This window comes from Phalacrocorax carbo, chromosome 3 (assembly GCF_963921805.1).
Source record: "Phalacrocorax carbo chromosome 3, bPhaCar2.1, whole genome shotgun sequence".
NCBI lineage: Eukaryota > Metazoa > Chordata > Aves > Suliformes > Phalacrocoracidae > Phalacrocorax > Phalacrocorax carbo.
In genome coordinates, this window is record NC_087515.1 from 31,433,061 (window position 1) to 31,445,055 (window position 11,995).

The following is an 11,995-nucleotide window of genomic DNA, read 5'->3' on the forward strand; positions in this document are numbered from 1 at the left end:
ACTGTGGAGTGGGCCACTTAATCTTTGCCCCAGTGTGGCCTCATACTGATAGTTCTCCGAAACAGAAGTGTCTGTCTATTTTAGACCCAGTTCTTAAATCCCTTCCTGTTCATTGCTAATTTAATTTTAAAAGACTCTGTGGGATTTTGCAGATACATGCGGGAGGCCAGATCTAGCTCATACTAAATTGTTACCTCTGCTGAAGACAACAGCTCAGGGACTGAACCTGGAAGTGTGGGACTTGCACAGAGGCAACGCTGGTGCCAGGCTTGACTAATATAATGTCTGAAGCTTGATCTAGAAAAAGACCATACACATGGGTCCAGATACTCTGTTGTTGTTACTGAGCTTTGCGTGGGGGCTGGTGCTTGACCTTGTAGCCTCTTCTGCATGTTTACAGCTGAAATACCACTCCTCTTTTTGGTGTGTGGTTTACCCAGTTCATTTGAGTCAGTGAAAGCACAGTGAGAAACCCAGGTGGACCTCTGCTAAAGGAATGAAAATCCCAGGTCATTAATAGAAAATACTTTTATTCCTTGCGAATGCTGCTTGACATTGGGACTGATGCTTTCTGTATGAGCTTCCTCTGGATTACATTTTTCATGTCCTTTCCTACCCTCTTGTGGAGTATTGCTCTTAAACACAGCTGCTGTTATTACCCTCATTCACTCATGAGCAAAGGATGCCATGTGGGACTGAGAGTATAGGGGATCAGATCTGAACTCTTCCATGTTTGCAGGGCATATCTCTACATGGTGGTTTGGCTTGGGCTGGTGGTTATTTGATCATCTATGGGGAAGTTTGAAAAACGGAGCTATTGGAGAAGGGCTGAAGACCACTCACTTGTGCGTGCACACAGCTGTGAGCACGCACTATATCTGTGAACATTCAACTGCCTACGGCTGGGAGTTGCCATCTCATTCTGTTTTTCTTTTTTAAATTTTTTTTTCTTTTATGAAGATATTTCACTCAGCAATGAAGTCTGTAATTTGATGGCAGTCAGATACAGTGACCCTGACTTGAAGATCAGCTTTGAGAGCTTTGTGTGCCTAATGCTTCAAGTGGAGATCATGGGAGGTGAGGCTGGCACTATGTGGATGGCCAGGCAAGGTGGGCTGCCCATCTAAGCTCTGGCCCTTCTGATGCTGCTCCAGCTGGCAGTGGCAAGGTCAAAATTAGAAGGATTGTGTTTCTGAACAGACCAAGTGTAATCAATTTAAAGCAAAAGACAGATAGAGAGGAAATCAAACGCTTTCTCTTTACCTTTCCACCAGTCACTTTCTGTAGACATCCAGGTTGTACATATCAGAGTGATTTACCTCCCTGCAGGCTTGCACCAGCCTTCTCTAGGAGGAGGTAGGCAAATTACAGATGGAGACTGCACATTTTCCAGGAAGAGGAGAGCCTTGGAATATACCTTTGGTGAACTGCAGTTGTGATGATGGTACAGCTGATACTCAGTCTGTGAGCTCGTGTTGTAGACACTTTGCACATGTCTTGAAACTGAAGTGGGTGAGGTTAGGACTGCCTGCATTTTGAGGTTTCACAGCTGGATAGACAGACAATAACATGCCTGACTATTCAGCTGCTCCCTGTGTCCCAGCCTTCAGGGATCTTCCAGCAACAGAAAGAGAACCCACGTGCACTTGTGAACAGCCTACACACTCTGCCCTGAGGTTTTTCCTGAGACAGGGTGTCTTGGCTGATGTTGATCTCTTGGTTATCAAGTTAATGCTCCTCATTTATTTCTTTTGCAGAGGCCTTTCTCAACTTAACACAAGATGGCAAAGGGATATATCTCTGGGAATCTGAGGTAAAGCCTGTTCCCTGACTGACAAATGCAGGCTCCCTCATTGCAAGTGGCACTGCCTGTTTTGTTCTGTAGCATTAAAAAGAGGTATCTTGACTGACTGGTTACAGAGTAGGTTAGAAACAACAAGAGGCTTCAGGCTTCTAAGTCTTCTGCCCTTTTATGGCTTCTGCTCTTTCTGGAGACAAAATTTCCAATGCCCCATAGTCCAGTTCAGTTGTGACTATCGAGGAGTGCTCCCGGGGATGGATGAGTTCAACCTACTTTCCCCATTACTTTACAGTGGATGATGATGACGCTGTATTCCTGAAGTAATGCTGTAGAAGAGGGGACAACCAAGCCTGTACCAGGATGAGGAAGGCTGCCTCATATCGACTTTCTGTGTACGCTGGATTCTGGGCTCAGCCCTGCACTTTACCTCTTATGAAGAGTCTTCACCTCAAGCAGACTTGACATAATGACCACAGACTTGGTGAATTGAAGTTTTGCTAATTAATGGGGTTTTTTTTGTCCTATTGCACTTCAGACTACCTGTCTGAGAAGAGAACGCTGGATGCCAGCCACTATGGGTGCACAGTGTGACACCATGGAGCATAGTGACAGTTGTTGGGATCACCTACTTGATGCTGATGTTACACTGTTATTGTCATAGGATGGGATACGTTGTGGTAGTGCCCAGAGGCTGTGCTCATCATGAGGCTGTTCAGTATGGGAGAGAAATGGCCCCTGCCCTGAGTGGCTTGTCACCTAATAGAGGAAATCCCAATTCTGCAGCCGCTAGGCTGCTAGAGCAGGAGTCTGTGTGCTTGTGGGGGACTACCTGAACGAATGCTTTTCCTAGCCATGACTTTGAAAGGTGATTTGCAAGCATTCAAACGATCTCTTTTGCTTTTGTAAGTCAGCATAGCCCTATTGAAGTGAACGTAAGCTGATTTGACCAAGCGATGAGCTGGGCCTCCAGGTCTTTGTTGTGGATGGAGGATGTGATATTTGCAGATTTATTTCAGAAAGGCAGTGGGTTTTGTCTGCAGACTGAGAAGTGCAGTACCGTGAGAAGTAAAGTGATCCCAATTGTATTTAAGTCTTTAATTCCCTGCTAGAGATTGGCAGGGAATAGATATTCTCTGTAGCATGATACAGGAGCAGTCTGGTAAAACATTTGGATATTTGTCAGTTATTTTTCATAAAGCAGGAGGAGAGAGAAAGTGTGTGTATGTGTGTACTTTTAAACAATGCAGGCACATGTAGGTTGTAGCTAATTAAATAGTGGAGACTGGGTGCGTAGCTGTGAACAGCATTAGAGAACTTGTTTTAAGTGGGACTATTCACATCAAACTCTGCTAGAGTTACTTGATGCATCGATCTGTAAGATCCTTTTTTACTTTCTTACCATTTATTTATTTGGGCTGGAAATTTCCACACTAAGTGCTTGTTACAGGTTGCTGCTTTGTGGTTGTTTGTTTTTTTTTTTTTTTTTGCACTCCCATGGACAGCACAATTGTGTCTTTTTTCCATTGCATAGCCTCGTCTAGGTGAATGAAACAGAGCTCCAACGGGAATGAAGATATAATGAAAGACCATACTCTAATGCCTTTGTAGGAAGGAGTTATATTAAGCTTGCATAGGCAGCCTTCCCTCTGGCTTTTTGTGACTTTTTAGGTGCTTAATCTCATAAATATCATTTTAGAATGCATATGAGATTCAGGGATGAGGTGAACTGTGGATAAGAATGTAAACATGAGCAAAAGCCTGAGCTCAGGTATGTGCTTACCACTGTGTTGAAGCCTGTGCAAGAGCATAAGCATACTTAGAGAGAAAACCTATTGCGTGTAAGTGTTCCCAGTCAGGAAGGATTAAACGGTAAAAACAACAGTGCGCTCTCTATTCCCTGGAACAGTCTGTTTCTAAACAGTGTCATTTTCATACTGTTTTTATGAGAAAATTGTTAGAACCAGATAGATAGATAGCTGTGTTTATACTTGTTTATAACAGATGATATATCTATCATCTATTGTGAGTGGCCCGTTGTGGTGTCACAGGAGCCACAGGGTTCGGACCTGTGAAGCAGGGCAGGTTGGAGGGAGCAGAGACATCCCGGGCCCTTGAGCAGTGGTGTCACAGCACTGCCATCCTGCCGGGCTGCGGAGGGGAGCTCCCTTAGTAGCTCCTATCACAAAGCACATGTCCTCTCCCAACTGTCATGCCTCTCTTTCCTTTTGTGACTTGCAGCTGAACACGATGGTGCAAACCAAATTAGCCTAATTTAATTTGCACTCAGCTCAGCGGGAGATGTTATAAACACTGATTTACTGTACGCAGGAACTGCACCGGAGAACCGAAAAGGTTGATTGAGAGAGCATAGCTCTTGCTGTTTCAATGTGCTCTGAAAAAGATGGTCCCTGGCACCCACGGGGATGACCAGGGGGATCTGCATGCGTGCAGAGTGTTCACAGCAGGACTCTGCTGGACACGATGGGACGAAAATCTGTCAGTCCCAACTGGGTTTGTCGCACAATGTGTGTAGTCAGCTGAGCAAGAATCATTTAAGGCTGGGAGGAGGCTGGACATAGCTCTGCCATGGGCTATATACAAAAATGTCATGCAGGACACCCAGTTTCAAATTGCACTTCATTTTAATGTTTTACACACTGTTTTTTGTATCAGATTTTGTACTTATTTACTTCACACCTCTTTAATGCAGAGCAATGTAATTGCAGAGAGATTATTTTGCTATTGATTACTTGATCCAGGAAAGAAACAGAATTCATCCATGCTGTGAATCACTAAGCATTTGCAGCAATAAACTTTATTGAGCCATGTGACTCGCTGTTACAGAATTGTAAAGAATGCTTTACTGGAATGATTATACCAAACCATGTACAATTCAAACTGAATTATCTGGCTCACAATAAAATGTTTTTGGCAAGGGCATCTACTCGGACACTGTGAGGCTTTTATATTGCTAACAGAATAACGTTTTCTGGGCAATTCTGAAGATATATTACTCCTCATTTACGATGTGCATTGTGGAAAAAATGGTCTAAAAGGCTGCTGAAGGATGCATTCGTTTGTAACCACAGTGTTTGTAGAGATGCTGAGCTTTGCAGTGGGTGGTATCACTCTAGCAGAAATGAAAGAAAAGTGGGGCTGTGGCTTGAGACTAGTATTGCTAATAAAGGTCCTTTTTGGAAAAGGCAGGTGCAAATAAGAATAGCAAATAATGGCCTGACTGTGAAGAGGAGCTGGGTGATGAGGTATGCTGTAACAGCAAGACTGCGATGAAATTGAAAGAAACTAATCAACCTTTTGCAAACAAAATATTCAGCAACAGCTGATTGCTGCAAGATGCACACACAACTGGAACTGTTTCCTGTTTCCTGGATATTGTTGGTGCACACGTTTAGTGTGCAGTCGGGATACAGCAGGTACCTGTCAAGCCTTGCTGCGTGCATCCTGCACGGTCAGGGCTTCTGTCCAGATGCCAACAGGACAGGCTCTACTCTCAAGCCTAACAGGATTCAAAAAGAGGGGTTAAGGCTTACAGCAACAACAAGCATGGCTGGAGTGGTCACAGCTTCAGTGAAGAGCTGTGGCAGAGACCTGACATCTGGCTTCATGCAAAAGGCAAAGAGCTGCTCTCTGGGGACAAATTTCCCCAACGCAAATCACCTCAAGATGATGGGGCTCTTGCCCTTGGACAGCTAAGGCTGACCGCCTTTGGAGAGAAACCAAGCTGGGCCAGGTTTGAGGTCTGAGTATTGCTGCCTATCTCTATTTATTTATGGTCAATCGATTAAAACTTGAAAGTCAACATGTTGTTGAGACATTGCACTGTAGTCTCTGAGGTCACATCTCTCCTTTTCACCAGTTTTACAGTGGGGCCAACAAGACTTCTGCCTTATGTTACAGTTTTACTATGTTATAGTCCTTTGCTGGGAGGTATTATGTTCATGTAAGCAGCTACTGCACAAACCACCGTCGTAGCTGGCCAAGCTGCGCCAGTGGACTTTGACCATACCACGAAATGCTCTGTGTAGAGTGAATAATGTTGCTTTGGTTTTAATTATTAAGCACTACTTATACTCCTAACTCCATGACCCACAAAAGGGACCGCTAAAGGGCAAACTGTCATTGCACCAGAGACATAAAAATGAGGACTTTGAGGCTTTTGGAAGGAAAAAGACTGTTTCCCAGGGCAAGCAGTGCCCAAGGCTTGCAGCTGAGCAGAGTGGATACGTGGTGTCCCAGCAGCGCAGGCCTTTGTACAGGGCAGTGATGGGAATAAAGAGACAACATGGGAACATGGAGTCAAAGCCGCTGCCAAATCCAAGCTTCTACCAATCCTTGCTCACCCCCTCTCCAGTCCTGCAGCCCCACCAGGAGGCTCAGTTAAAACAACGGGATTTCAAAATTTGCAAACCTTAAGTCTTATTTCTTTTGTGAGCTTTTCAAGCCAGCATTTCAAGCTTTCTGCCCAAACATGGAAGGCTGGGAGAATTTCTTCCCACTCTTAGTCCCGCTGGACTCTGGCTGAATGCATCCCTGTGCTCCAATGTGAAAGAGGGGTGAAAAGCTGGAGTTTCCTACAGACATGATGTTTACATCCAGACTCAGAAAAGTTAAGGGCAAAAATCCCCTTTGTTATTCTTTACAGTGCCGAGGGGAGGAAGATGAGGTCCCCAGGGCACTAGCTGCTGTGTTACCCAGAGACCAGGGCTTGCAGTCTACTTAGAAAAAGAAGTACTTGTACAGTGCCCGGGGGAGTGATCTGTCTGTGCTCAGCCTGGGGCTCTGCACTCAAGACTTGATCGGCACCTCAGCCTCCTGAAGCCCAGCCCACCAGCTCCTCTTCACTTTGCGTACCAGAGCGTTGCTGCTGTGTAAATCCCATCCTGCGGTGAGCCAGGTTTTCTCACGGGCATCCAGGAGCTTGAGTTATGATCCTGTCCCAAGGTTTGGGGCTTGGCAAGAAGCCAGCAATTGCTGGGCAGTTCTGCGCTTCACTATCAGCACGCACACCCCCGCGCATACCCATGCACCGCCCCATGTCACCTTCCTCAAAAATAGTTGCAATACTGTGCTGAAAGTGAAGGGAAAAAGACGACCTTTATTTTTTTTCTCTCCTGCTCAGAGAGTAGCTCTTTGCAGAATGAAATGCTAACGAGTGCCTTTGCCTTTCCTTCCTGCTGTGTCTTACACTGGATTAGACCTGAAAAGCAGTATCACCAAGCTTGAAGTTCAATTTATCAGTGCAGTCAGGATTGATTTGTTACACTACCTGTTCTGGGGAAATTAATGTCTCCATCGCGCTCCCTTCCAATGCAGGCAGACCTTTGTTTTGCTCAGATCAGCTATGTAATGTAGGAAGCTGACTTTCCGCAGATAAAGGAAAAAACCTACAAAATCCTGACTAATTTTACCCAGCCTGGCAGTGCCGAGGCTGATGCTGCTTGCATAGCACCCGCCTGGCATTATGGTGGCCGCAGATACCAGGCAGAAGTGCTCTCTGCCTGGGCTTATCTCCTAGTTTGGTTTTTTGTTGTTGTTGAAGAAGCGGTAGAAAGTTGTCGTATAAAATGATTCTTGGGTGAATTACACGTCCCCTTTATCACTAATAATGTTATAGCTGGTCAAATTGGTCCTTGGAGTCCAGATTCAAGGTAAAAGTCAGGCTGAAAACAAAGTTGGGTTTTATAGAAATTTTCAGCTGTTTTGTGAGACAATGGAAATGGCCTTCGCTACTGCTGTTGAGGGGAATAAGCTTTTCTAGGAAAATTTGCACCCATAATCTAGCACAGGGGACCTCCATTAAGAAAACATGCAATTAAAATTCCAGTTTTCTCTTGAAGCCCATTTTGATGGAATATTTAGTAAACCATTTACCAATGTGGAAATTACATTTTCAGATTCAAAAGACCCAGATTGTGGATTGCTATGAAGAGTCATATTTTCAAAAGATCCATTTTGTTTCTAAGAAGTCCTGTACACATCTCATGCGGAGGGAAGGGTTAAGAGCCAATCACCCTGTGGAAATATGTGGAGATCCTCACACTCCTGCAAATGTGGCTATGAGAAGGATGTCTATAGCTGGTGCTCATTAAGCGAGACGAAATGAAAGAGGTAGTTGCTCTAAAGTAGCTTTTTTTCCTCAGGTGAAAGCAGGATTTCTTTCTCATAAATACACTGCAGCTAGACATAAACCACTTATTGCTTGAAAGCAGCTCTGCACTGCTGAAGAGCTGGAGCTCATGAGTGAGAAATTGGGTCTTAAGCAACCCTGACCCGGGTGCTTTCAGCCTGGCTGCTGGCAGCAGCAACACTGTTTTTCGCTTGGGCTGAGGCCGCAGAAGAGTCCTGCCTCTGCAGCTAAACACCAAGTTTCCAGAGGATGTGCAGTGCGGGGTTATGTCTGAGATAGCCTTGTTACCACTGTCTCTCTCCGCCTGCTGTCCCTTTCAAAACCAAAGTGTTAGCTAGGAATACTGCTCCAGAAATTGTGGCCGTGCCTGCTCTGCAAGTCTCTAGATCCAGCCCCCTATTAGCGTGTTTCCCCTAAAAACTGAGCAGGCAATGCAGAGCTTTGGAGCACGCCGTGAGCACACCCATGCCAGTGAAAGGGTCATGGAAATGGCCACAGGCCATTTTGGATGCAGGGAATACTTTGAGGGCTGCACGTCTTTGGGTATAAGATTTCCTGTTGCCCCTTCACTGTAATTTGGGTGTTTATTGTCATTTATTGTGTTTCCTTTTAAAAGGAAAAAGAAAACAAACTCAACATCACACATGCTTCCTACCTGCTCCTTAATCTTACACACATCTCAGTAAACCCTGGTCTTTAAAACTGTCTCCTCCTCTTAGGATCTGGGTGCACATGTGTCAGCCGATTAAAACTGAAGGGCTGAGGTGTTCCCCCCTGAACACATTAGCTCCAGTTGTTCATTAGCTCCAGCTTTCCAGGGCAATGCCTGAAGTCACTCAGGAACTGGCTCACGTCGCACCATGTGTCCCAGCACCGGGGTCTGACCGCATCCATAAAAGTGGTGGGACAGACCACTGGTGGTCTTATTTTAATTTGGAGCTGTGCTTGTCAGAGCCCTGTCTGAAACCCAGGTGGTGCCCATGCTGAGCACGTCCGTTGTGGCCAACTTCTACCAGCATTGCACTACCTGCCTTTCAGTGATACTGAAGACATATTAGCCTGACATTAAGATGCTTGTCCTTGGGGGCTGTGGAGAACTGTGAGCCCTGGTCTCCCAATGCTCATCGGGTAAATATGGACAACAGAAATAACCCTGGGCATCTCTAAGGTAGTTTGATCTGAAGAGCTCACAATTTTTGAACAGCTGAGATAAGCATTGCTGAGAACTCAATTCCCCCTTCAGCCTGCTCTCTACTTTTGCAGGGCAGAGCATGGATGCAAGGCTTGGACACATCACAGCCATTGTCTTGGTCAATATTTTCCAATGTGTACAAGTTTCCAAGAGTTTAAACCGCTGAGTTTTGCAGAACTTAAATTGTATCAAATGCAAAAAGAAGGGGATACTCTATCAAACTAACACATAGCTAAGCACATAAAGAATTTAGGGGATGAATTAACAGAAAATAATTCATATGCTGCAAGAATAAATTGCTGAGTCTAGTTGAAGAAACCCCTATTTCCTGTTAATCTTTTTTTTTTTAATGGTGCACAAGTACTTGGAAATACAAAATCTCAGGAGAAAATTGGTAGAAAGTCCATGTGGAGGTGCCATTCCTCAACACTACTCTTTAAATAACAGAAAATGTTACAATTAATTTTGAAAACATCAAAAAACTACTATCAACATCAACCACCTGAAACAGCTGAAGCAAGCTGAGAAGTCCACATTGCCTTGCTGAAAGAAGGTGCCAAAACCTGAGCTGCAAACACAGCTGTCACCGGAGAACTTACCGTGACAGTAAATCAAGCCCTTCCCACTTCATTGTGAGGCAGACTTTCATCCTTTCTCAAATTATTTAAAGCAACTAAAGGCAACAGATCCCCAGGTGGCCCACACTGTTGCATACTCATGAAAGTTGGGATCAGCTGAGAGTGTTTTGCCTCAATGACTTGGCATATAAGAAGAGCTGCCTCTACTTAGCAGGTTTCTGATGGCAAAGGCTGGTGAGAAGGTCTCCTGATTGTAGGTAAAGCTGCTGCTCTAAGAGGCAGTGCTGGGTGCTTGTACCCTTCTTAGCATGGTTCCAGCAGCTGAGCTGGTTGTTTTGCAGGGCTGAAGGTCCGCAGTGTCAGCTAAGGCCGCTTTTTGTCTTAAGTCAGTGCTGCTCCCTTGCTGAATAACTCTGGGCTTGGATTGCTAGGTTGAAGGATGAGGTTGTTGTGATGTTAATAGGAGATGATTACAGTAGGATCAGCCCCTTCTGGTTTGCTCAGGTAGCAGGGTGAAAGTACCCCGATGGTGAGCATGTCATGGGGTGGCACCCTCACATGGTGAGGGTGGGAGGCAGCCATGCTGTGTCTCCATCAGAAGCCCAGCTCTTGGGGGCTGCAAGGCTATGCTAGCCTGCCCTGAGATACTGTTGTGCCCCCAAAACTGAGGATACTTCTGGCTGTTTCTGGAACTTGCAGGGCAGAGTCAGCCTCAGACCTGATGCCTTCCTTTCATCCAGCATATGGAGGAAGCAAACTAAAGGATCCATCCTGCTAAGTCAGGCTTTTTGTTCAGCATTTCAAATCTAGAAACTGCTCCCCTTTCTCCTGCCTATAGTCTCAGCTTTCAGAAATGAAGATTAAAAGCCTGAATTCCTGTAAAGGTACTTCAATGGCAGCCAAAACAGGCTTCCTAGAGAAGATTAACTACCCCCTGGACTGAGAGGAGTCTGAGCTTTAGCAAAATGGACTGAGGAGAAAAATGTAGCTAGTCCTGCAAAGAGGAACTCGATAAAGGTGGACAGAGCACAGTGAAGGCCTGAGACACTGGTTGAGTGTTAGCTTTCACATATAGCTGAGCTCTAGGTCTTTAGACGAGACTTAATCTTTTCTATAAACAAATAACACATTCATTTACATGAATAATCCACATTTCTTATGCAAATCATTTCCCTGCTGCTGTTTCTACTGAGAATAATATTCAGTTTAATTACCACATTTATTTAGTGAGTCTATTTACAGAGGGTAACTCTCTGTCCATGAATGTTCTTCACCAGAGAAGCCCAAAGAGCAACAGGGGAGCCCAAGCTGCCAGTCATATGCGCCCTCTGCTTTCTATTTTTGTTCCGTTAAAGCATTTTGGGATCGTTTGAAATGTCTCAGCAAGAGCAGAAGGATGTCAGCATCCTGCCTCTGTCCCAGGGAGAGCACCTGCTGCTAATGGAAGGCAGCTCTCCCCTGCTTGCTAGCCTGCTGTTTGAGCTCAAGCTAACTATAATGAGGCAAGGCACTTTGAATAATAACTTTCCTTTGGGTATAAGGCTATCTTAATTTTTTGTGTGTTTAAGTTGGTAATTGCCATGGAGTTTGAAAATCTTCCAGGTTTTACCACTCTTAATTATGTTCTCATGCATATGCATCATCTGCTTGTGTGCTCATTACTGTGAGGCGATCAGAATTCGGAAGGTTGGCGTGGTTTCTTCCAATTATCTCCCATACACAGAATTTCCTCTGAAATACCTCTCCTGTGTGGGATAGCCCAAGCTGTTTGGAGCACATTTTGCTGTCCAGAGCACATTCAGTTCTGTGTGGTCAAATCAAGATGCATCTCTTCCCTCAAGTGTCTTGCCTGGGTTGCTCCTCCCTGGGGTGTCCCCTTGCTCATAGCACCAGCTGTTGAAAGGCTTGTTCAGGGGAAGTTGTTATGGTGTCCTAATGGAAAATATTTCAACTTTCTAGGACCCTGATTGCCTCTTTACCTGCTCTGGTTGCATCTATTGATCGTTCAGGTTCAACAAGAGCCTCTGGGACTAACAAATTCTAACAGGTTTGAATGCATTAATGAGGTGTTATGTGGGGAACAAAAAATAATGCTGTTGGGCTTCTAACTTGTTCTTGCTCAGTAACAGCAAAACAAATGTGTACAATTAAACATTACTTTGTTTTCTAAACAGCAGCCTTGAAATTTTGTCCTACTAGGGGACTAGTGGGGAACTCAAGCTGCTGCTTTGGTTTTTAACCAGCACCAATGATTTGGTGATGGGAAATGAGATGTT